Source organism: Trematomus bernacchii, unplaced genomic scaffold (genome assembly GCF_902827165.1).
Source record: "Trematomus bernacchii unplaced genomic scaffold, fTreBer1.1, whole genome shotgun sequence".
Lineage (NCBI taxonomy): Eukaryota > Metazoa > Chordata > Actinopteri > Perciformes > Nototheniidae > Trematomus > Trematomus bernacchii.
Window position 1 is genome coordinate 921,979 of NW_022987669.1, and position 22,243 is coordinate 944,221.

Sequence of the window (22,243 nt, forward strand, 5' to 3'; positions counted from 1 at the left end):
CCTTCCGCATCAATACACAGGCTGAACAATTTAAGCTTGTATGCACACCTCCATAGCTCAGTTGGAAGATTGGAGGACTGTAGGTTGATAATCGCAGCAACGTTTGCATCGGCTACACTTTAGCACTTGTGATTACCGGTGCATCGTCCTATGTAAATATGGTCTTTTGAACAGGGTTCAAATGGAAAAATAGAATCTGATGATGCAAAGCATTTACAATTAGCAGAGGATGGTTTCGATCCATCGACCTCTGGGTTATGGGCCCAGCACGCTTCCGCTGCGCCACGCTGCTCGATGTTTAGCAAACCAAGGCTGGCAAAAATGTACTGTACTCATTGTCGGCCGTTTCAATTTTCAACCTTGACAAAGGCAGCGCATACCAGATCCAATCGTTCTTCTTTACCTTTTGCAATAGAGGCCCTTCAAAAATACAATTCCAGGTGTTTTGCCTTTTATGTTCATTGTGTCTGAGGCACTGATGATAGTCTGTTGAGTAAGCATGTACCTACTCAAGGTAAGGTTCCACCACGATTTGAACTCGGATCGCTGGATTCAGAGTCCAAAGTGCTAACCATTACACCATGGAACCACACGGAATGTCTGCACAATGCCGGCAATGTCCTCACAATATATAGCTTTATGTGGGAGTTGTTTTGAATGAAACGGCCGTGATATTCAGTAACTAAAGAGTGTTCCCTGACCGGGAATCGAACCCGGGCCGCGGCGGTGAGAGCGCCGAATCCTAGCCACTAGACCACCAGGGATTGCTCTATCTGTATGTGAAGCTTGTGAAATGGAAGGCATGGAATGTATGACAGCTGGCAGCTGGAGAGTAGTGAAAACATCTCCAGTAGGGTTCAATATCTACCTCTTAACAGTAATGTAATGTAGTGTGGAGGTAAAGGGCAGAGTGAGCAAGTTACCACTCATCCCCTTGTTTCTTCACAAAGTTTCTCTGGGTGCTTGTTTTAGTTTCTCGAGGAATTAGAGTCTTTGCTGGGCCTTTTTAACCCAGTGTGATGTGTTGGAGGTCCTTGTAAGATGTTTTGACATATTGACTTCAAGAAACTTGAAGTTCTCCACTTCTCCATACATATGGTGGACTTCCTTCTTTGTTCTCCTGCAGTCAATCGTCAACTCCTTGGTTTTAGAGGTGTTAAGGACCAGGTTGTTGTCCTAACGCCAATCAGATTATTCCCTTGACTTGACTAGATAGACTTATTCTCAAGTGACTCTTCATCTTCTATATTGCAACCACTATCCTGCCTACAAGATCCTCCTGAGATGTAGAAGCTGGCTTTTTTCAGGGTACTCAAAGAAAGGTTCCACCGAGATTTGAACTCGGATCGCTGGATTCAGAGTCCAGAGTGCTAACCATTACACCATGGAACCACATGAAATGTCCACACTGTATACAAATAAATGGTATCTTTACACAGAGACTCAGACATGTAACTAACTCATCTCTCTACCGCTTCACCTTCAACTGCAAACTGCACCAGTATGCGCCAAGGTCATAGTTGGTTGAAACAAACAGAACAATATCCTTTGAAATGAGCAGAGAGGCAATTTTGTGCTCAACAGACCACACCTCTCCTATACCTGGCTGCGGCCCAAGATGTGTTGTTTTGGCTCCTCGAGTTACTCAAAGGGATCTTCCCAAATCTTGACAATTTCCCCAGCCAGGGTCAGTAGACGAGTGAATGTTGAAGCTTTGCAAGACAACTGTTGTTTGACGATTACCTTCCGCATCAATACACAGGCTGAACAATTTAAGCTTGTATGCACACCTCCATAGCTCAGTTGGAAGATTGGAGGACTGTAGGTTGATAATCGCACCAACGTTTGCATCGGCTACACTTTAGCACTTGTGATTACCGGTGCATCGTCCTATGTAAATATGGTCTTTTGAACAGGGTTCAAATGGAAAAATAGAATCTGCTGATGCAAAGCATTTACAATTAGCAGAGGATGGTTTCGATCCATCGACCTCTGGGTTATGGGCCCAGCACGCTTCCGCTGCGCCACTCTGCTTGATGTTTAGCACTCCAAGGCTGGCAAAACTGTACTGTACTCATTGTCGGCCGTTTCAACTTTCAACCTTGACAAAGGCAGCGCATACCAGATCCAATCGTTCTTCTTTACCTTTTGCAATAGAGGCCCTTCAAAAATACAATTCCAGGTGTTTTGCCTTTTATGTTCATTGTGTCTGAGGCACTGATGATAGTCTGTTGAGTAAGCATGTACCTACTCAAGGTAAGGTTCCACCGAGATTTGAACTCGGATCGCTGGATTCAGAGTCCAAAGTGCTAACCATTACACCATGGAACCACACGGAATGTCTGCACAATGCCGGCAATGTCCGCACAATGTATATCTTTATGTGGGAGTTGTTTTGAATGAAACGGCCGTGATATTCAGTAACTAAAGAGTGTTCCCTGACCGGGAATCGAACCCGGGCCGCGGCGGTGAGAGCGCCGAATCCTAGCCACTAGACCACCAGGGATTGCTCTATCTGTATGTGAAGCTTGTGAAATGGAAGGCATGGAATGTATGACAGCTGGCAGCTGGAGAGTAGTGAAAACATCTCCAGTAGGGTTCAATATCTACCTCTTAACAGTAATGTAATGTAGTGTGGAGGTAAAGGGCAGAGTGAGCAAGTTACCACTCATCCCCTTGTTTCTTCACAAAGTTTCTCTGGGTGCTTGTTTTAGTTTCTCGAGGAATTAGAGTCTTTGCTGGGCCTTCTTAACCCGGTGTGATGTGTTGGAGGTCCTTGTAAGATGTTTTGACATATTGACTTCAAGAAACTTGAAGTTCTCCACTTCTCCATACATATGGTGGACTTCCTTCTTTGTTCTCCTGCAGTCAATCGTCAACTCCTTGGTTTTAGAGGTGTTAAGGACCAGGTTGTTGTCCTAACGCCACTCAGATTATTCCCTTGACTTGACTAGATAGACTTATTCTCAAGTCACTCTTCACCTTCTATATTGCAACCACTATCCTGCTACAAGATCCTCCTGAGATGTAGAAGCTGGCTTTTTTCAGGGTACTCAAAGAAAGGTTCCACCGAGATTTGAACTCGGATCGCTGGATTCAGAGTCCAGAGTGCTAACCATTACACCATGGAACCACATGAAATGTCCACACTCTATACAAATAAATGGTATCTTTACACAGAGACTCAGACATGTAACTAACTCATCTCTCTACCGCTTCACCTTCAACTGCAAACTGCACCAGTATGCGCCAAGGTCATAGTTGGTTGAAACAAACAGAACAATATCCTTTGAAATGAGCAGAGAGGCAATTTTGTGCTCAACAGACCACACCTCTCCTATACCTGGCTGCGGCCCAAGATGTGTTGTTTTGGCTCCTCGAGTTACTCAAAGGGATCTTCCCAAATCTTGACAATTTCCCCAGCCAGGGTCAGTAGACGAGTGAATGTTGAAGCGTTGCAAGACAACTGTTGTTTGACGATTACCTTCCGCATCAATACACAGGCTGAACAATTTAAGCTTGTATGCACACCTCCATAGCTCAGTTGGAAGATTGGAGGACTGTAGGTTGATAATCGCAGCAACGTTTGCATCGGCTACACTTTAGCACTTGTGATTACCGGTGCATCGTCCTATGTAAATATGGTCTTTTGAACAGGGTTCAAATGGAAAAATAGAATCTGATGATGCAAAGCATTTACAATTAGCAGAGGATGGTTTCGATCCATCGACCTCTGGGTTATGGGCCCAGCACGCTTCCGCTGCGCCACTCTGCTCGATGTTTAGCAAACCAAGGCTGGCAAAAATGTACTGTACTCATTGTCGGCCGTTTCAATTTTCAACCTTGACAAAGGCAGCGCATACCAGATCCAATCGTTCTTCTTTACCTTTTGCAATAGAGGCCCTTCAAAAATACAATTCCAGGTGTTTTGCCTTTTATGTTCATTGTGTCTGAGGCACTGATGATAGTCTGTTGAGTAAGCATGTACCTACTCAAGGTAAGGTTCCACCGAGATTTGAACTCGGATCGCTGGATTCAGAGTCCAAAGTGCTAACCATTACACCATGGAACCACACGGAATGTCTGCACAATGCCGGCAATGTCCTCACAATATATAGCTTTATGTGGGAGTTGTTTTGAATGAAACGGCCGTGATATTCAGTAACTAAAGAGTGTTCCCTGACCGGGAATCGAACCCGGGCCGCGGCGGTGAGAGCGCCGAATCCTAGCCACTAGACCACCAGGGATTGCTCTATCTGTATGTGAAGCTTGTGAAATGGAAGGCATGGAATGTATGACAGCTGGCAGCTGGAGAGTAGTGAAAACATCTCCAGTAGGGTTCAATATCTACCTCTTAACAGTAATGTAATGTAGTGTGGAGGTAAAGGGCAGAGTGAGCAAGTCACCACTCATCCCCTTGTTTCTTCACAAAGTTTCTCTGGGTGCTTGTTTTAGTTTCTCGAGGAATTAGAGTCTTTGCTGGGCCTTTTTAACCCAGTGTGATGTGTTGGAGGTCCTTGTAAGATGTTTTGACATATTGACTTCAAGAAACTTGAAGTTCTCCACTTCTCCATACATATGGTGGACTTCCTTCTTTGTTCTCCTGCAGTCAATCGTCAACTCCTTGGTTTTAGAGGTGTTAAGGACCAGGTTGTTGTCCTAACGCCAATCAGATTATTCCCTTGACTTGACTAGATAGACTTATTCTCAAGTGACTCTTCATCTTCTATATTGCAACCACTATCCTGCTACAAGATCCTCCTGAGATGTAGAAGCTGGCTTTTTTCAGGGTACTCAAAGAAAGGTTCCACCGAGATTTGAACTCGGATCGCTGGATTCAGAGTCCAGAGTGCTAACCATTACACCATGGAACCACATGAAATGTCCACACTGTATACAAATAAATGGTATCTTTACACAGAGACTCAGACATGTAACTAACTCATCTCTCTACCGCTTCACCTTCAACTGCAAACTGCACCAGTATGCGCCAAGGTCATAGTTGGTTGAAACAAACAGAACAATATCCTTTGAAATGAGCAGAGAGGCAATTTTGTGCTCAACAGACCACACCTCTCCTATACCTGGCTGCGGCCCAAGATGTGTTGTTTTGGCTCCTCGAGTTACTCAAAGGGATCTTCCCAAATCTTGACAATTTCCCCAGCCAGGGTCAGTAGACGAGTGAATGTTGAAGCTTTGCAAGACAACTGTTGTTTGACGATTACCTTCCGCATCAATACACAGGCTGAACAATTTAAGCTTGTATGCACACCTCCATAGCTCAGTTGGAAGATTGGAGGACTGTAGGTTGATAATCGCAGCAACGTTTGCATCGGCTACACTTTAGCACTTGTGATTACCGGTGCATCGTCCTATGTAAATATGGTCTTTTGAACAGGGTTCAAATGGAAAAATAGAATCTGATGATGCAAAGCATTTACAATTAGCAGAGGATGGTTTCGATCCATCGACCTCTGGGTTATGGGCCCAGCACGCTTCCGCTGCGCCACTCTGCTCGATGTTTAGCAAACCAAGGCTGGCAAAAATGTACTGTACTCATTGTCGGCCGTTTCAAATTTCAACCTTGACAAACTCAGCGCATACCAGATCCAATCGTTCTTCTTTACCTTTTGCAATAGAGGCCCTTAAAAAACACAATTCCAGGTGTTTTGCCTTTTATGTTCATTGTGTCTGAGGCACTGATGATAGTCTGTTGAGTAAGCATGTACCTACTCAAGGTAAGTTTCCACCGAGATTTGAACTGGGATCGCTGGATTCAGAGTCCAAAGTGCTAACCATTACACCATGGAACCACACAGACTGTCTGTACAATGTCTGCACAATGTATAGTTTTATGTGGGAGTTGTTTTTAATGAAACAGCCGTGATAAAATGGAAAGAGACAATCTGCTGATCCAAAGCATTTACAATTAGCAGAGGATGGTTTCGATCCATCGACCTCTGGGTTATGGGCCCAGCACGCTTCCGCTGCGCCACTCTGCTCGATGTTTAGCAAACCAAGGCTGGCAAAAATGTACTGTACTCATTGTCGGCCGTTTCAATTTTCAACCTTGACAAAGGCAGCGCATACCAGATCCAATCGTTCTTCTTTACCTTTTGCAATAGAGGCCCTTCAAAAATACAATTCCAGGTGTTTTGCCTTTTATGTTCTTTGTGTCTGAGGCACTGATGATAGTCTGTTGAGTAAGCATGTACCTACTCAAGGTAAGGTTCCACCGAGATTTGAACTCGGATCGCTGGATTCAGAGTCCAAAGTGCTAACCATTACACCATGGAACCACACTGAATGTCTGCACAGTGCCGGCAATGTCCGCACAATGTATAGCTTTATGTGGGAGTTGTTTTGAATGAAACGGCCGTGATATTCAGTAACTAAAGAGTGTTCCCTGACCGGGAATCGAACCCGGGCCGCGGCGGTGAGAGCGCCGAATCCTAGCCACTAGACCACCAGGGATTGCTCTAGCTGTATGTGAAGCTTGTGAAACGGAAGGCATGGAATGTATGACAGCTGGCAGCTGGAGAGTAGTGAAAACATCTCCAGTAGGGTTCAATATCTACCTCTTAACAGTAATGTAATGTAGTGTGGAGATAAAGGGCAGAGTGAGCAAGTTACCACTCATCCCCTTGTTTCTTCACAAATTTTCTCTGGGTGCTTGTTTTAGTTTCTCGAGGAATTAGAGTCTTTGCTGGGCCTTTTTAACCCAGGTGTGATGTGTTGGAGGTCCTTGTAAGATGTTTTGACATATTGACTTCAAGAAACTTGAAGTTCTCCACTTCTCCATACATATGGTGGACTTCCTTCTTTGTTCTCCTGCAGTCAATCGTCAACTCCTTGGTTTTAGAGGTGTTAAGGACCAGGTTGTTGTCCTAACGCCACTCAGATTATTCCCTTGACTTGACTAGATAGACTTATTCTCAAGTCACTCTTCATCTTCTATATTGCAACCACTATCCTGCTACAAGATCCTCCTGAGATGAAGAAGCTGGCTTTTTTCAGGGTACTCAAAGAAAGGTTCCACCGAGATTTGAACTCGGATCGCTGGATTCAGAGTCCAGAGTGCTAACCATTACACCATGGAACCACATGAAATGTCCACACTCTATACAAATAAATGGTATCTTTACACAGAGACTCAGACATGTAACTAACTCATCTCTCTACCGCTTCACCTTCAACTGCAAACTGCACCAGTATGCGCCAAGGTCATAGTTGGTTGAAACAAACAGAACAATATCCTTTGAAATGAGCAGAGAGGCAATTTTGTGCTCAACAGACCACACCTCTCCTATACCTGGCTGCGGCCCAAGATGTGTTGTTTTGGCTCCTCGAGTTACTCAAAGGGATCTTCCCAAATCTTGACAATTTCCCCAGCCAGGGTCAGTAGACGAGTGAATGTTGAAGCTTTGCAAGACAACTGTTGTTTGACGATTACCTTCCGCATCAATACACAGGCTGAACAATTTAAGCTTGTATGCACACCTCCATAGCTCAGTTGGAAGATTGGAGGACTGTAGGTTGATAATCGCAGCAACGTTTGCATCGGCTACACTTTAGCACTTGTGATTACCGGTGCATCGTCCTATGTAAATATGGTCTTTTGAACAGGGTTCAAATGGAAAAATAGAATCTGATGATGCAAAGCATTTACAATTAGCAGAGGATGGTTTCGATCCATCGACCTCTGGGTTATGGGCCCAGCACGCTTCCGCTGCGCCACTCTGCTCGATGTTTAGCAAACCAAGGCTGGCAAAAATGTACTGTACTCATTGTCGGCCGTTTCAATTTTCAACCTTGACAAAGGCAGCGCATACCAGATCCAATGGTTCTTCTTTACCTTTTGCAATAGAGGCCCTTCAAAAATACAATTCCAGGTGTTTTGCCTTTTATGTTCATTGTGTCTGAGGCACTGATGATAGTCTGTTGAGTAAGCATGTACCTACTCAAGGTAAGGTTCCACCACGATTTGAACTCGGATCGCTGGATTCAGAGTCCAAAGTGCTAACCATTACACCATGGAACCACACGGAATGTCTGCACAATGCCGGCAATGTCCTCACAATATATAGCTTTATGTGGGAGTTGTTTTGAATGAAACTGCCGTGATATTCAGTAACTAAAGAGTGTTCCCTGACCGGGAATCGAACCCGGGCCGCGGCGGTGAGAGCGCCGAATCCTAGCCACTAGACCACCAGGGATTGCTCTATCTGTATGTGAAGCTTGTGAAATGGAAGGCATGGAATGTATGACAGCTGGCAGCTGGAGAGTAGTGAAAACATCTCCAGTAGGGTTCAATATCTACCTCTTAACAGTAATGTAATGTAGTGTGGAGGTAAAGGGCAGAGTGAGCAAGTTACCACTCATCCCCTTGTTTCTTCACAAAGTTTCTCTGGGTGCTTGTTTTAGTTTCTCGAGGAATTAGAGTCTTTGCTGGGCCTTTTTAACCCAGTGTGATGTGTTGGAGGTCCTTGTAAGATGTTTTGACATATTGACTTCAAGAAACTTGAAGTTCTCCACTTCTCCATACATATGGTGGACTTCCTTCTTTGTTCTCCTGCAGTCAATCGTCAACTCCTTGGTTTTAGAGGTGTTAAGGACCAGGTTGTTGTCCTAACGCCAATCAGATTATTCCCTTGACTTGACTAGATAGACTTATTCTCAAGTGACTCTTCATCTTCTATATTGCAACCACTATCCTCCTACAAGATCCTCCTGAGATGTAGAAGCTGGCTTTTTTCAGGGTACTCAAAGAAAGGTTCCACCGAGATTTGAACTCGGATCGCTGGATTCAGAGTCCAGAGTGCTAACCATTACACCATGGAACCACATGAAATGTCCACACTGTATACAAATAAATGGTATCTTTACACAGAGACTCAGACATGTAACTAACTCATCTCTCTACCGCTTCACCTTCAACTGCAAACTGCACCAGTATGCGCCAAGGTCATAGTTGGTTGAAACAAACAGAACAATATCCTTTGAAATGAGCAGAGAGGCAATTTTGTGCTCAACAGACCACACCTCTCCTATACCTGGCTGCGGCCCAAGATGTGTTGTTTTGGCTCCTCGAGTTACTCAAAGGGATCTTCCCAAATCTTGACAATTTCCCCAGCCAGGGTCAGTAGACGAGTGAATGTTGAAGCTTTGCAAGACAACTGTTGTTTGACGATTACCTTCCGCATCAATACACAGGCTGAACAATTTAAGCTTGTATGCACACCTCCATAGCTCAGTTGGAAGATTGGAGGACTGTAGGTTGATAATCGCACCAACGTTTGCATCGGCTACACTTTAGCACTTGTGATTACCGGTGCATCGTCCTATGTAAATATGGTCTTTTGAACAGGGTTCAAATGGAAAAATAGAATCTGCTGATGCAAAGCATTTACAATTAGCAGAGGATGGTTTCGATCCATCGACCTCTGGGTTATGGGCCCAGCACGCTTCCGCTGCGCCACTCTGCTTGATGTTTAGCACTCCAAGGCTGGCAAAACTGTACTGTACTCATTGTCGGCCGTTTCAACTTTCAACCTTGACAAAGGCAGCGCATACCAGATCCAATCGTTCTTCTTTACCTTTTGCAATAGAGGCCCTTCAAAAATACAATTCCAGGTGTTTTGCCTTTTATGTTCATTGTGTCTGAGGCACTGATGATAGTCTGTTGAGTAAGCATGTACCTACTCAAGTTAAGGTTCCACCGAGATTTGAACTCGGATCGCTGGATTCAGAGTCCAAAGTGCTAACCATTACACCATGGAACCACACTGAATGTCTGCACAGTGCCGGCAATGTCCGCACAATGTATAGCTTTATGTGGGAGTTGTTTTGAATGAAACGGCCGTGATATTCAGTAACTAAAGAGTGTTCCCTGACCGGGAATCGAACCCGGGCCGCGGCGGTGAGAGCGCCGAATCCTAGCCACTAGACCACCAGGGATTGCTCTATCTGTATGTGAAGCTTGTGAAATGGAAGGCATGGAATGTATGACAGCTGGCAGCTGGAGAGTAGTGAAAACATCTCCAGTAGGGTTCAATATCTACCTCTTAACAGTAATGTAATGTAGTGTGGAGGTAAAGGGCAGAGTGAGCAAGTTACCACTCATCCCCTTGTTTCTTCACAAAGTTTCTCTGGGTGCTTGTTTTAGTTTCTCGAGGAATTAGAGTCTTTGCTGGGCCTTCTTAACCCGGTGTGATGTGTTGGAGGTCCTTGTAAGATGTTTTGACATATTGACTTCAAGAAACTTGAAGTTCTCCACTTCTCCATACATATGGTGGACTTCCTTCTTTGTTCTCCTGCAGTCAATCGTCAACTCCTTGGTTTTAGAGGTGTTAAGGACCAGGTTGTTGTCCTAACGCCACTCAGATTATTCCCTTGACTTGACTAGATAGACTTATTCTCAAGTCACTCTTCACCTTCTATATTGCAACCACTATCCTGCTACAAGATCCTCCTGAGATGTAGAAGCTGGCTTTTTTCAGGGTACTCAAAGAAAGGTTCCACCGAGATTTGAACTCTGATCGCTGGATTCAGAGTCCAGAGTGCTAACCATTACACCATGGAAACACATGAAATGTCCACACTGTATACAAATAAATGGTATCTTTACACAGAGACTCAGACATGTAACTAACTCATCTCTCTACCGCTTCACCTTCAACTGCAAACTGCACCAGTATGCGCCAAGGTCATAGTTGGTTGAAACAAACAGAACAATATCCTTTGAAATGAGCACAGAGAGGCAATTTTGTGCTCAACAGACCACACCTCTCCTATACCTGGCTGCGGCCCAAGATGTGTTGTTTTGGCTCCTCGAGTTACTCAAAGGGATCTTCCCAAATCTTGACAATTTCCCCAGCCAGGGTCAGTAGACGAGTGAATGTTGAAGCGTTGCAAGACAACTGTTGTTTGACGATTACCTTCCGCATCAATACACAGGCTGAACAATTTAAGCTTGTATGCACACCTCCATAGCTCAGTTGGAAGATTGGAGGACTGTAGGTTGATAATCGCAGCAACGTTTGCATCGGCTACACTTTAGCACTTGTGATTACCGGTGCATCGTCCTATGTAAATATGGTCTTTTGAACAGGGTTCAAATGGAAAAATAGAATCTGATGATGCAAAGCATTTACAATTAGCAGAGGATGGTTTCGATCCATCGACCTCTGGGTTATGGGCCCAGCACGCTTCCGCTGCGCCACTCTGCTCGATGTTTAGCAAACCAAGGCTGGCAAAAATGTACTGTACTCATTGTCGGCCGTTTCAATTTTCAACCTTGACAAAGGCAGCGCATACCAGATCCAATCGTTCTTCTTTACCTTTTGCAATAGAGGCCCTTAAAAAACACAATTCCAGGTGTTTTGCCTTTTATGTTCATTGTGTCTGAGGCACTGATGATAGTCTGTTGAGTAAGCATGTACCTACTCAAGGTAAGGTTCCACCGAGATTTGAACTCGGATCACTGGATTCAGAGTCCAAAGTGCTAACCATTACACCATGGAACCACACGGACTGTCTGTACAATGTCCGCACAATGTATAGTTTTATGTGGGAGTTGTTTTTAATGAAACAGCCGTGATAAAATGGAAAGAGAGAATCTGCTGATCCAAAGCATTTACAATTAGCAGAGGATGGTTTCGATCCATCGACCTCTGGGTTATGGGCCCAGCACGCTTCCGCTGCGCCACTCTGCTCGATGTATAGCACTCCAAGGCTGGCAAAAATGTACTGTACTCATTGTCGGCCGTTTCAATTTTCAACCTTGACAAAGGCAGCGCATACCAGATCCAATCGTTCTTCTTTACCTTTTGCAATAGAGGCCCTTCAAAAATACAATTCCAGGTGTTTTGCCTTTTATGTTCATTGTGTCTGAGGCACTGATGATAGTCTGTTGAGTAAGCATGTACCTACTCAAGTTAAGGTTCCACCGAGATTTGAACTCGGATCGCTGGATTCAGAGTCCAAAGTGCTAACCATTACACCATGGAACCACACGGAATGTCTGCACAATGTCCGCACAATGTCCGCACAATGTATATCTTTATGTGGGAGTTGTTTTGAATGAAACGGCCGTGATATTCATTAACTAAAGAGTGTTCCCTGACCGGGAATCGAACCCGGGCCGCGGCAGTGAGAGCACCGAATCCTAGCCACTAGACCACCAGGGATTGCTCTATCTGTATGTGAAGCTTGTGAAACGGAAGGCATGGAATGTATGACAGCTGGCAGCTGGAGAGTAGTGAAAACATCTCCAGTAGGGTTCAATATCTACCTCTTAACAGTAATGTAATGCAGTGTGGAGGTAAAGGGCAGAGTGAGCAAGTTACCACTCATCCCCTTGTTTCTTCACAAATTTTCTCTGGGTGCTTGTTTTAGTTTCTCGAGGAATTAGAGTCTTTGCTGGGCCTTTTTAACCCGGTGTGATGTGTTGGAGGTCCTTGTAAGATGTTTTGACATATTGACTTCAAGAAACTTGAAGTTCTCCACTTCTCCATACATATGGTGGACTTCCTTCTTTGTTCTCCTGCAGTCAATCGTCAACTCCTTGGTTTTAGAGGTGTTAAGGACCAGGTTGTTGTCCTAACGCCACTCAGATTATTCCCTTGACTTGACTAGATAGACTTATTCTCAAGTCACTCTTCATCTTCTATATTGCAACCACTATCCTGCTACAAGATCCTCCTGAGATGTAGAAGCTGGCTTTTTTCAGGGTACTCAAAGAAAGGTTCCACCGAGATTTGAACTCGGATCGCTGGATTCAGAGTCCAGAGTGCTAACCATTACACCATGGAACCACATGAAATGTCCACACTCTATACAAATAAATGGTATCTTTACACAGAGACTCAGACATGTAACTAACTCATCTCTCTACCGCTTCACCTTCAACTGCAAACTGCACCAGTATGCGCCAAGGTCATAGTTGGTTGAAACAAACAGAACAATATCCTTTGAAATGAGCAGAGAGGCAATTTTGTGCTCAACAGACCACACCTCTCCTATACCTGGCTGCGGCCTGTTGGAGCAGAACACCTATCTGGTGGCTGATAGCCCCCCCCCCTCCGCGCCGTTCGTTGAATGAGGCTGATCTCTATTTAATGAAGAAAGGAATTGAAAACACCGGAATTAAAAGTTATAACAATTATCTGAGTTTACTGGTAGGGAATAGAACACGTATACAAGTTATACAGAGTACTCCGGACTTCAGGCTTGTGATGCGGTTTACAGGTAGACAGACCAGCCTTCAGGAAACGAGAAGTACAGACTTCAGGTTTGGGATGCGGTTTACACGTCTCTAGACCAGCCTTCAACAAACCAGAAGCATTTTACATTAAAAAACAACAGTATTCATATTCATATTTTGGGGCGGAGATGTGTTTGACTTTTTCCTTCCCATTTTACTCCGAAGCGAATTAGAGAGTCCGTGGGGAGGAGCTGTGTGAGCTGCTCACATCCCCCAGGTGTTTTTACTGGTTGGATTCACTTCTGGTCGGGTTCAATACAGCGAATCAGAGTTCTGACCAGAACGTGAGATTCTAAGGTTCCACAAGGTCAAAGTCAATCTTATCTCTGCCCCGATATCCACTCCCTTACTTTCCCATGGGATCTTTCACATAAACTATTCTTTCTCATACAATTAAACCTTGTGCACAAATATAATGATGTCCATAAGAACCTTGAAAAGAACATGTGTGTGCGCTCTGGTGAAAAGGAGCTGTGTGTGTGTGAAACAGGATCTCTGGGTCAGTGAGTTGTAAGTGAGAATATAATTTCTATATATGTGATTACTTAAAACAGTTCAAACAATACATGTTCACTAAAATACAATTCAAAATAATACATGTTTACTTCAATACAGTTTAGAATCATATATTTTTACTTCAGGCCCAAGATGTGTTGTTTTGGCTCCTCAAGTTACTCAAAGGGATCTTCCCAAATCTTGACAATTTCCCCAGCCAGGGTCAGTAGACGAGTGAATGTTGAAGCTTTGCAAGACAACTGTTGTTTGACGATTACCTTCCGCATCAATACACAGGCTGAACAATTTAAGCCTGTATGCACACCTCCATAGCTCAGTTGGAAGATTGGAGGACTGTAGGTTGATAATCGCAGCAACGTTTGCATCGGCTACACTTTAGCACTTGTGATTACCGGTGCATCGTCCTATGTAAATATGGTCTTTTGAACAGGGTTCAAATGGAAAAATAGAATCTGATGATGCAAAGCATTTACAATTAGCAGAGGATGGTTTCGATCCATCGACCTCTGGGTTATGGGCCCAGCACGCTTCCGCTGCGCCACTCTGCTCGATGTATAGCACTCCAAGGCTGGCAAAAATGTACTGTACTCATTGTCGGCCGTTTCAATTTTCAACCTTGACAAAGGCAGCGCATACCAGATCCAATCGTTCTTCTTTACCTTTTGCAATAGAGGCCCTTAAAAAATACAATTCCAGGTGTTTTGCCTTTTATGTTCATTGTGTCTGAGGCACTGATGATAGTCTGTTGAGTAAGCATGTACCTACTCAAGGTAAGGTTCCACCGAGATTTGAACTCGGATCGCTGGATTCAGAGTCCAAAGTGCTAACCATTACACCATGGAACCACACGGAATGTCTGCACAATGCCGGCAATGTCCTCACAATGTATAGCTTTATGTGGGAGTTGTTTTGAATGAAACGGCCGTGATATTCAGTAACTAAAGAGTGTTCCCTGACCGGGAATCGAACACGGGCCGCGGCGGTGAGAGCGCCGAATCCTAGCCACTAGACCACCAGGGATTGCTCTATCTGTATGTGAAGCTTGTGAAACGGAAGGCATGGAATGTATGACAGCTGGCAGCTGGAGAGTAGTGAAAACATCTCCAGTAGGGTTCAATATCTACCTCTTAAAACCTGTTTCACGCCTTCCCCCCGGTACCGGGCGGATAAACGCGTCATTTGCAGGAAACAACGTCTAAGGAATCTTAATATTGAATAAAACTATGAATGTGTTATATCCATGTAACGGGAAGAAACTCAGCTAACTGATCTTTTTAATTTTTTTTTTCAAAAAAAACCCACAATGCTAGCACTCAGCCTCTGAATTAGCCTCGATCGAAAAAACGGGACCGACAAACGCACATAAACTCACTCAGAACTCCCTTATTACTTATCCTAGATGCACAACCAAACACTATTTTTTGGTGTCCTGGAGACACTGAATCTAACGGTGCCCACCTCAACACTCAGTGATAAACATTCGCGACGCTATCAACGAAAGCGTACATCATCACATGTGGAGCCAAGAAGCTAAACATATAAATATGGCTTACCTTGGTCAAAAGTGGTCTTCAATGGCATTAAAACGATAAAAAAACGATGCTGCAGTTAATCCATAGGTTCATCCTATGTGTCTGTGCCTTCTTTGAAATTATTTCTGATAATCCATAAGCAATACAACTGCGTTGTAGTTTCCAAACTCCAGAAGGAGACATTCCTCCAGTTTAGTTTCGCTTTCCACACGCGAAGCGGCAACATTTTTTCTTTACAATGTATGTGTATGTGAGTATCCTCCTTCGATTCTATTGGCTCTAACGGTCACAAGGGTATGTCAACCAACCAGATCGAGCAAGGGGGGCCAGAGATAGGTCAAATCCACCCAAATGACCCCAGATGGCCCAGTTTTTGGCTAAATCTCTCTAAAAAGGTCACATTTCACTTGTTTTGCATCAATCTTGATACAGGGTACTTATTATATGTTGTACTTTGGATTCCTAAAGCTTTTAGTCTACTAACCCATCATCCAAGGGTAGTTTTCACTATCTGTAAAAAATAATTTTTGGACGGACACTATAATTTACAGTTTTTTACTATGTAAAATCTGAATTTTCTTTAAAATAAAAAACATTTATATTGATTCTGACACTTCTACATCCAACTCACAGGTTTATCATTACTTTGAGAAAAGATTATTAATTTAACCCTTTTAGAAGGGAAGATATGGTCATTTGTTCTGGGAATGTCATTTTCGAGCCTGAGACCTGAAAAACAGGCTCAGAGTGGAACAGTAATGTAGTGTGGAGGTAAAGGGCAGAGTGAGCAAGTTACCACTCATCCCCTTGTTTCTTCACAAAGTTTCTCTGGGTGCTTGTTTTAGTTTCTCGAGGAATTAGAGTCTTTGCTGGGCCTTTTTAACCCAGTGTGATGTGTTGGAGGTCCTTGTAAGATGTTTTGACATATTGACTTCAAGAAACTTGAAGTTCTCCACTTCTCCATACATATGGTGGACTTCCTTCTTTGTTCTCCTGCAGTCAATCGTCAACTCCTTGGTTTTAGAGGTGTTAAGGACCAGGGGCCTCATTTATAAAGGGATATACGCTCAAAAAATAAATAAAATAAATAAAATGTTACCTCTCATTTATCAAATATGAAGAATTCATTTTCAAACATTGATTAAAGCCAATCTTTAAATGATTAAACAAACGCCTGTTTGAGACTCCTCAGTGCACACAAAAACATAACTTGGAGAAATAAATAAATACGGATATGCTATTTAAAACCACCTCGAATATGTTGTGTTAATGTTATGAAATGTTTTCTCATAAATGATGCGGTAAGCAGGAGGACAGAATTACGTCTAAACTGACGCCGTTTTGCATTTCTATAGGTTGTAGATACGAGCATGGTTTTATATACTATCACGTTTAATCGTGTTTTATGCCGTTTGCCAAGACTTGATAAGTCGCTCGTGAAACACAGGAGGTATGGAAACTAAGAACACCATATGTGGTAAATTGTACAGCTAATATAACACAATCCATTAGTTGTATTTCCTTTAACTGGTGGATTATGGATATATAGTTGCTGATCGACAGCTGGAACACAAACCACCAAATACAACACAATAATTCAGATCCAGTCGTCATGACTCCACTCCGGAGAGATTCCCCGATCATTTCTTACAGTTTCTCATCAAGGGGGTGTCTCCTGTCCCCGGGACAAACACACTGCCTGAGGAAGGTTATGTGTATTTTTTTTGTCATTAACTTTTTTCGGACCACTTATTTATTTATTTTGGTGACGATCCGACCTCCATGCTGCTACTCTGGTTCAAACTGCATCCACCAAACAATATGATTTATCTCCACCTCCCCACAATAACCAAAATCTGACACGGTGTGAGATGTCTTTTTTAGCTGTTCTATCGTAATTTCCTGCGATCTTCTTCATGCAGTCAGTCAAAATGAATGAATGAATGGGCGTTTCTTTGACTATGTATAGGCAAATATGGGCGTTACGAGTCGATTGTGATTTATCAAGGGAAACAGGCGTAGGGAGTGCCGTACGCACTTCCCTCGCCGGTACGCAATGTTTTGTGAATCGGAAAATGGCGGAAAATTTATGTACCTATTTTTGTGCTTTGTACTACGTAAGCAACCTTCCTACGTCAATCCTACGCAAGTCGTTATAAATGAGGCCCCTGGTTGTTGTCCTAACGCCACTCAGATTATTCCCTTGACTTGACTAGATAGACTTATTCTCAAGTCACTCTTCATCTTCTATATTGCAACCACTATCCTGCTACAAGATCCTCCTGAGATGTAGAAGCTGGCTTTTTTCAGGGTACTCAAAGAAAGGTTCCACCGAGATTTGAACTTGGATCGCTGGATTCAGAGTCCAAAGTGCTAACCATTACACCATGGAACCACACGGAATGTTTGCACAATGCCGGCAATGTCCGCACAATGTATAGCTTTATGTGGGAGTTGTTTTGAATTAAACGGCCGTGATATTCAGTAACTAAAGAGTGTTCCCTGACTGGGAATCGAACCCTGGCCGCTGCGGTGAGAGCACCTAATCCTAGCCACTAGACCACCAGGGATTGCTCTATCTGTATGTGAAGCTTGTGAAACGGAAGGCATGGAATGTATGACAGCTGGCAGCTGGAGAGTAGTGAAAACATCTCCAGTAGGGTTCAATATCTACCTCTTAACAGTAATGTAATGTAGTGTGGAGGTAAAGGGCAGAGTGAGCAAGTCACCACTCATCCCCTTGTTTCTTCACAAAGTTTCTCTGGGTGCTTGTTTTAGTTTCTCGAGGAATTAGAGTCTTTGCTGGGCCTTTTTAACCCAGTGTGATGTGTTGGAGGTCCTTGTAAGATGTTTTGACATATTGACTTCAAGAAACTTGAAGTTCTCCACTTCTCCATACATATGGTGGACTTCCTTCTTTGTTCTCCTGCAGTCAATCGTCAACTCCTTGGTTTTAGAGGTGTTAAGGACCAGGTTGTTGTCCTAACGCCACTCAGATTATTCCCTTGACTTGACTAGATAGACTTATTCTCAAGTCACTCTTCATCTTCTATATTGCAACCACTATCCTGCTACAAGATCCTCCTGAGATGTAGAAGCTGGCTTTTTTCAGGGTACTCAAAGAAAGGTTCCACCGAGATTTGAACTCGGATCGCTGGATTCAGAGTCCAGAGTGCTAACCATTACACCATGGAACCACATGAAATGTCCACACTCTATACAAATAAATGGTATCTTTACACAGAGACTCAGACATGTAACTAACTCATCTCTCTACCGCTTCACCTTCAACTGCAAACTGCACCAGTATGCGCCAAGGTCATAGTTGGTTGAAACAAACAGAACAATATCCTTTGAAATGAGCACAGAGAGGCAATTTTGTGCTCAACAGACCACACCTCTCCTATACCTGGCTGCGGCCCAAGATGTGTTGTTTTGGCTCCTCGAGTTACTCAAAGGGATCTTCCCAAATCTTGACAATTTCCCCAGCCAGGGTCAGTAGACGAGTGAATGTTGAAGCTTTGCAAGACAACTGTTGTTTGACGATTACCTTCCACATCAATACACAGGCTGAACAATTTAAGCTTGAATGCACACCTCCATAGCTCAGTTGGAAGATTGGAGGACTGTAGGTTGATAATCGCAACAACGTTTGCATCGGCTACACTTTAGCACTTGTGATTACCGGTGCATCGTCCTATGTAAATATGGTCTTTTGAACAGGGTTCAAATGGAAAGATATAATCTGATGATGCAAAGCATTTACAATTAGCAGAGGATGGTTTCGATCCATCGACCTCTGGGTTATGGGCCAAGCACGCTTCCGCTGCGCCACTCTGCTCGATGTTTAGCAAACCAAGGCTGGCAAAAATGTACTCAAGGTTCAAGGTTCAAGGTTCTTTATTGGCAATCTGACATTGTTACAGAGTAATTATGTAGTTGAAAATCTTATATCACAGGCTTCTCCAACAATGCAACATAATCACATAATAACAATAAGGGCAAGAGCAATACAAAAAGAATAATAGTTATAAAATAAAATAAAGTTATGATGTGGAATAGTGCAATAGAGTCTATATACAAGTTATTGGAATGATATATATATATATATTAGGTATTAGATACATACTACTGAGTAGCAGATGAATGTTTGAAGTTGTTTCAACAGTTCAATTTTTTAACAGTCTCACTGCCCGCGGGAAGAAAACTGTCTCCGAATCTTCTTGTCCTTGCCAGGATGCTGCGGGTAACGTCTGCCAGACGGCAACAGAAAGAACAGTTTGTGGCTGGGGTGATGGGGGTCTTTGATAATCCGTAGTGATTTCTTCCTGAGCCGCTGGGAGTAAAGGTCCTCCATGGATGGCAGCTCCGTCCTGGTGATGTGCTGTGCAGTTTTCACCACCCTCTGTAAAGCCTTACGATCGAGGTCGGTGCAGCTGCCGTACCAGGCCGTCATGCTGCCAGTGAGGATACTCTCTATCGTGCACCTGTAGAAGGTCAGGATCCTCTCTATCGTGCACCTGTAGAAGTTGCAGAGTATCCTGGAATCCATTTTGAACCTCCTCAACCTGCGGAGGAAGAAGAGCCGCTGTCGAGCTTTCTTGGTGATGGTGGTGGTGTGAAGAGACCATGTCAGGTCCTCAGTGATGTGGACCCCAAGGAACCTGAAGCTTTTGACTCTCTCCACCGTAGTCCCATTGATGGCGATGGGGGCGTGTCCCTCTCCCTGCTGCTTCCTGTAATCCACAATCAGCTCCTTTGTTTTGCTGATGTTGAGATGGAGGTTGTTATCCTGGCACCAAGATGTCAGGTTTTCGACCTCCTCTCTGTACGCCGTCTCGTCATCGTCTGTGATCTGGCCGATGGTGGTCGTGTCGTCAGCAAACTTCACGATGGTGTTGGAGCTGTGTGTGGCCACGCAGTCGTGGGTGAACAGGGAGTAGAGGAGAGGGCTGAGCACGCAGCCTTGAGGGGCACCGGTGTTGAGGATCAGGGTGGAGGATGTGATGTTTCCCACCCGCACTGCCTGGGGTCTGCCCGTCAAGAAGTTCAGGATCCAGTCACCGAGGGCGCTGTTGAGCCCGAGGTCTCTGAGCTTGATGGCCAGCTTGGAGGGCACAATGGTATTGAATGCTGAACTGTAGTCAATGAACAGCATTCTCACATATGTGTTCCTGTTCTTCGGGTCCAGGTGTGAGAGGGCAGTGTGGAGGGTGAGGGCTATGGCGTCGTCTGTAGACCTGTTTGCTCTGTAGGCAAACTGCAGGGGGTCCAGAGATTCAGGGAGGGAGGAGGTGATGAATGATTTGACTAACCGCTCAAAGCACTTCATTACGGTGGAGGTGAGTGCTACTGGGCGGTAGTCGTTGGGGCAGGTGATGATTGTCTTTTTCGGGACAGGAACGATAGTGGAATGTTTGAAGCATGTGGGGACTACAGACTGCAGCAGGGACCTGTTGAAGATGTCTGTGAACACCTCTGCCAGCTGAACTGCACACACCCTGAGAACACGGCCAGGGATGCCATCAGGTCCAGGAGCCTTGTGTGGGTTAACCCTTTTAAAGGATTTACACACATCTGCCCTATTTAAAACAAAAGGGCAGTGTAGCTCCTGGTCCCTCTGTGCCTCCACAGCCTGGCTGCTCTCAAAGCGTGCAAAAAAACTGTTCAGCTCATCTGGGAGAGATGCGCACGCAGACACTCCCGCAGCACCCCCCGCTGCTCCTTTGTAGTCAGTCATTGTCCTTAGTCCTGCCCACATATTCCTAGGGTTACAGCCTTTGAAGTCAGATTCCACCTTCTCTTTGTACTGTCTCTTTGCATTTTTAATTGCTCTCCGGAGATCATACCTAGACTTCCTGTACTCCTCCAAATCCCCCGCCCTGTGTGCGATAGTGCGCGCTTTCAGCTTGCCGCGCACATCGCAGTTTATCCAGGGCTTTTGATTTGGGAATGTCCGTACAGAAACCTTCGGTACCACGTCATCGATGCATTTCCCAATGTAGCAGATGACAGTGTCCGTGTGTGTGTTGATGTTATTGTCCTCAAACACACTCCAATCCGTAGATGCAAAGCAATCCTGCAGTGCTGAATCTGACTCCTCGCTCCATCGCTGTACTGTCCTTGTAATCGGTCTGTCCCTTTTAAGTTTCTGCTTGTACGCAGGCAACAACAGTAGTGAGATATGGTCTGATTTGCCGAAGGGAGGGCGAGGGAGAGCCTTATATCCATTCCGGAAAGGGGAATAAACATGGTCCAATATGTTTCCCCCGCGCGTTGGGCAGTTGATGTGTTGGTAATATTTTGGCCAAACCTTCTTCATGTTGGCGGTGTTGAAATCTCCGGCCACAACGAACGCCGCATCTGGCCGTGAAGTCTCGGTCTTATCAATAATCCCAAATAGCTGATCGAGTGCCGTGTTGTTGTCGGCGAGTGGCTGCGGGGGGACATACACTGCTGTTATCACAACAGATGTGAATTCCCTCGGCAGATGGAAGGCCCGACATGAGATCATGAGGTGCTCTAGATGTGCGGAACAGTCCGATAAAATAATCTTCACATCTGAGCACCAGTTGTTGTTAGTCATTACACACCCACCGCCTCCCTTACTTTTCCCCGAGTTTGCAGTCCGGTCCTGACGAAAAATAGAGAATCCATCAGGGACAATGGCGGAGTCCGGGATAGCGGGGTTGAGCCAAGTCTCAGTGAGAATTAACACGTTACAGTTCTTAATGTCCCGTTGAAAAGCAATCCGGCTTCTGAGTTCATCTAGCTTATTTTCAATGGATTGAACATTAGCCAGAAGAATACTCGGAAGAGGGGGTCGATTCTCTCGTTTCCTCAGTCTGACCAGCAGCCCGGCCAGGCACCCGCATTTTGTTTTCTTCTTGCGTCTCTCAGGTAGAACAGCAACAGGTAGCCATGGTGAATC

The 22,243-nt window shown here is 44.4% G+C and overlaps 36 non-coding genes across 36 annotated transcripts; all 36 read right to left on the minus strand.

The window, feature by feature from the left end:
* Positions 1-517: 517 nt before the first annotated feature.
* trnaq-cug lies at positions 518-589 on the minus strand. Its single transcript has one exon. It is a non-coding gene; the product is annotated as a tRNA-Gln (tRNA).
* A 103-nt stretch (positions 590-692) lies between these two features.
* On the minus strand, positions 693-764 carry trnae-cuc. The gene has a single exon. It is a non-coding gene; the product is annotated as a tRNA-Glu (tRNA).
* A 556-nt stretch (positions 765-1,320) lies between these two features.
* On the minus strand, positions 1,321-1,392 carry trnaq-cug. The gene has a single exon. It is a non-coding gene; the product is annotated as a tRNA-Gln (tRNA).
* Positions 1,393-1,962: 570 nt separating this feature from the next.
* On the minus strand, positions 1,963-2,034 carry trnam-cau. The gene has a single exon. It is a non-coding gene; the product is annotated as a tRNA-Met (tRNA).
* Positions 2,035-2,259: 225 nt separating this feature from the next.
* trnaq-cug lies at positions 2,260-2,331 on the minus strand. Its single transcript has one exon. It is a non-coding gene; the product is annotated as a tRNA-Gln (tRNA).
* Positions 2,332-2,434: 103 nt separating this feature from the next.
* On the minus strand, positions 2,435-2,506 carry trnae-cuc. The gene has a single exon. It is a non-coding gene; the product is annotated as a tRNA-Glu (tRNA).
* Positions 2,507-3,061: 555 nt separating this feature from the next.
* On the minus strand, positions 3,062-3,133 carry trnaq-cug. The gene has a single exon. It is a non-coding gene; the product is annotated as a tRNA-Gln (tRNA).
* Positions 3,134-3,703: 570 nt separating this feature from the next.
* Positions 3,704-3,775, minus strand: trnam-cau. The gene has a single exon. It is a non-coding gene; the product is annotated as a tRNA-Met (tRNA).
* A 225-nt stretch (positions 3,776-4,000) lies between these two features.
* Positions 4,001-4,072, minus strand: trnaq-cug. The gene has a single exon. It is a non-coding gene; the product is annotated as a tRNA-Gln (tRNA).
* A 103-nt stretch (positions 4,073-4,175) lies between these two features.
* trnae-cuc lies at positions 4,176-4,247 on the minus strand. Its single transcript has one exon. It is a non-coding gene; the product is annotated as a tRNA-Glu (tRNA).
* A 555-nt stretch (positions 4,248-4,802) lies between these two features.
* Positions 4,803-4,874, minus strand: trnaq-cug. The gene has a single exon. It is a non-coding gene; the product is annotated as a tRNA-Gln (tRNA).
* Positions 4,875-5,444: 570 nt separating this feature from the next.
* Positions 5,445-5,516, minus strand: trnam-cau. Its single transcript has one exon. It is a non-coding gene; the product is annotated as a tRNA-Met (tRNA).
* A 225-nt stretch (positions 5,517-5,741) lies between these two features.
* On the minus strand, positions 5,742-5,813 carry trnaq-cug. The gene has a single exon. It is a non-coding gene; the product is annotated as a tRNA-Gln (tRNA).
* A 117-nt stretch (positions 5,814-5,930) lies between these two features.
* Positions 5,931-6,002, minus strand: trnam-cau. The gene has a single exon. It is a non-coding gene; the product is annotated as a tRNA-Met (tRNA).
* Positions 6,003-6,227: 225 nt separating this feature from the next.
* trnaq-cug lies at positions 6,228-6,299 on the minus strand. The gene has a single exon. It is a non-coding gene; the product is annotated as a tRNA-Gln (tRNA).
* Positions 6,300-6,402: 103 nt separating this feature from the next.
* On the minus strand, positions 6,403-6,474 carry trnae-cuc. Its single transcript has one exon. It is a non-coding gene; the product is annotated as a tRNA-Glu (tRNA).
* Positions 6,475-7,030: 556 nt separating this feature from the next.
* trnaq-cug lies at positions 7,031-7,102 on the minus strand. The gene has a single exon. It is a non-coding gene; the product is annotated as a tRNA-Gln (tRNA).
* Positions 7,103-7,672: 570 nt separating this feature from the next.
* trnam-cau lies at positions 7,673-7,744 on the minus strand. Its single transcript has one exon. It is a non-coding gene; the product is annotated as a tRNA-Met (tRNA).
* Positions 7,745-7,969: 225 nt separating this feature from the next.
* trnaq-cug lies at positions 7,970-8,041 on the minus strand. The gene has a single exon. It is a non-coding gene; the product is annotated as a tRNA-Gln (tRNA).
* A 103-nt stretch (positions 8,042-8,144) lies between these two features.
* On the minus strand, positions 8,145-8,216 carry trnae-cuc. Its single transcript has one exon. It is a non-coding gene; the product is annotated as a tRNA-Glu (tRNA).
* Positions 8,217-8,771: 555 nt separating this feature from the next.
* On the minus strand, positions 8,772-8,843 carry trnaq-cug. Its single transcript has one exon. It is a non-coding gene; the product is annotated as a tRNA-Gln (tRNA).
* Positions 8,844-9,413: 570 nt separating this feature from the next.
* On the minus strand, positions 9,414-9,485 carry trnam-cau. The gene has a single exon. It is a non-coding gene; the product is annotated as a tRNA-Met (tRNA).
* A 225-nt stretch (positions 9,486-9,710) lies between these two features.
* Positions 9,711-9,782, minus strand: trnaq-cug. The gene has a single exon. It is a non-coding gene; the product is annotated as a tRNA-Gln (tRNA).
* Positions 9,783-9,885: 103 nt separating this feature from the next.
* trnae-cuc lies at positions 9,886-9,957 on the minus strand. Its single transcript has one exon. It is a non-coding gene; the product is annotated as a tRNA-Glu (tRNA).
* Positions 9,958-10,512: 555 nt separating this feature from the next.
* On the minus strand, positions 10,513-10,584 carry trnaq-cug. Its single transcript has one exon. It is a non-coding gene; the product is annotated as a tRNA-Gln (tRNA).
* Positions 10,585-11,156: 572 nt separating this feature from the next.
* On the minus strand, positions 11,157-11,228 carry trnam-cau. Its single transcript has one exon. It is a non-coding gene; the product is annotated as a tRNA-Met (tRNA).
* Positions 11,229-11,453: 225 nt separating this feature from the next.
* On the minus strand, positions 11,454-11,525 carry trnaq-cug. The gene has a single exon. It is a non-coding gene; the product is annotated as a tRNA-Gln (tRNA).
* Positions 11,526-11,642: 117 nt separating this feature from the next.
* Positions 11,643-11,714, minus strand: trnam-cau. Its single transcript has one exon. It is a non-coding gene; the product is annotated as a tRNA-Met (tRNA).
* Positions 11,715-11,939: 225 nt separating this feature from the next.
* On the minus strand, positions 11,940-12,011 carry trnaq-cug. The gene has a single exon. It is a non-coding gene; the product is annotated as a tRNA-Gln (tRNA).
* A 105-nt stretch (positions 12,012-12,116) lies between these two features.
* On the minus strand, positions 12,117-12,188 carry trnae-cuc. The gene has a single exon. It is a non-coding gene; the product is annotated as a tRNA-Glu (tRNA).
* A 555-nt stretch (positions 12,189-12,743) lies between these two features.
* trnaq-cug lies at positions 12,744-12,815 on the minus strand. The gene has a single exon. It is a non-coding gene; the product is annotated as a tRNA-Gln (tRNA).
* Positions 12,816-14,256: 1,441 nt separating this feature from the next.
* On the minus strand, positions 14,257-14,328 carry trnam-cau. Its single transcript has one exon. It is a non-coding gene; the product is annotated as a tRNA-Met (tRNA).
* Positions 14,329-14,553: 225 nt separating this feature from the next.
* On the minus strand, positions 14,554-14,625 carry trnaq-cug. The gene has a single exon. It is a non-coding gene; the product is annotated as a tRNA-Gln (tRNA).
* Positions 14,626-14,728: 103 nt separating this feature from the next.
* On the minus strand, positions 14,729-14,800 carry trnae-cuc. The gene has a single exon. It is a non-coding gene; the product is annotated as a tRNA-Glu (tRNA).
* A 2,835-nt stretch (positions 14,801-17,635) lies between these two features.
* On the minus strand, positions 17,636-17,707 carry trnaq-cug. The gene has a single exon. It is a non-coding gene; the product is annotated as a tRNA-Gln (tRNA).
* A 730-nt stretch (positions 17,708-18,437) lies between these two features.
* On the minus strand, positions 18,438-18,509 carry trnaq-cug. The gene has a single exon. It is a non-coding gene; the product is annotated as a tRNA-Gln (tRNA).
* Between the last annotated feature and the right edge of the window lie 3,734 nt (positions 18,510-22,243).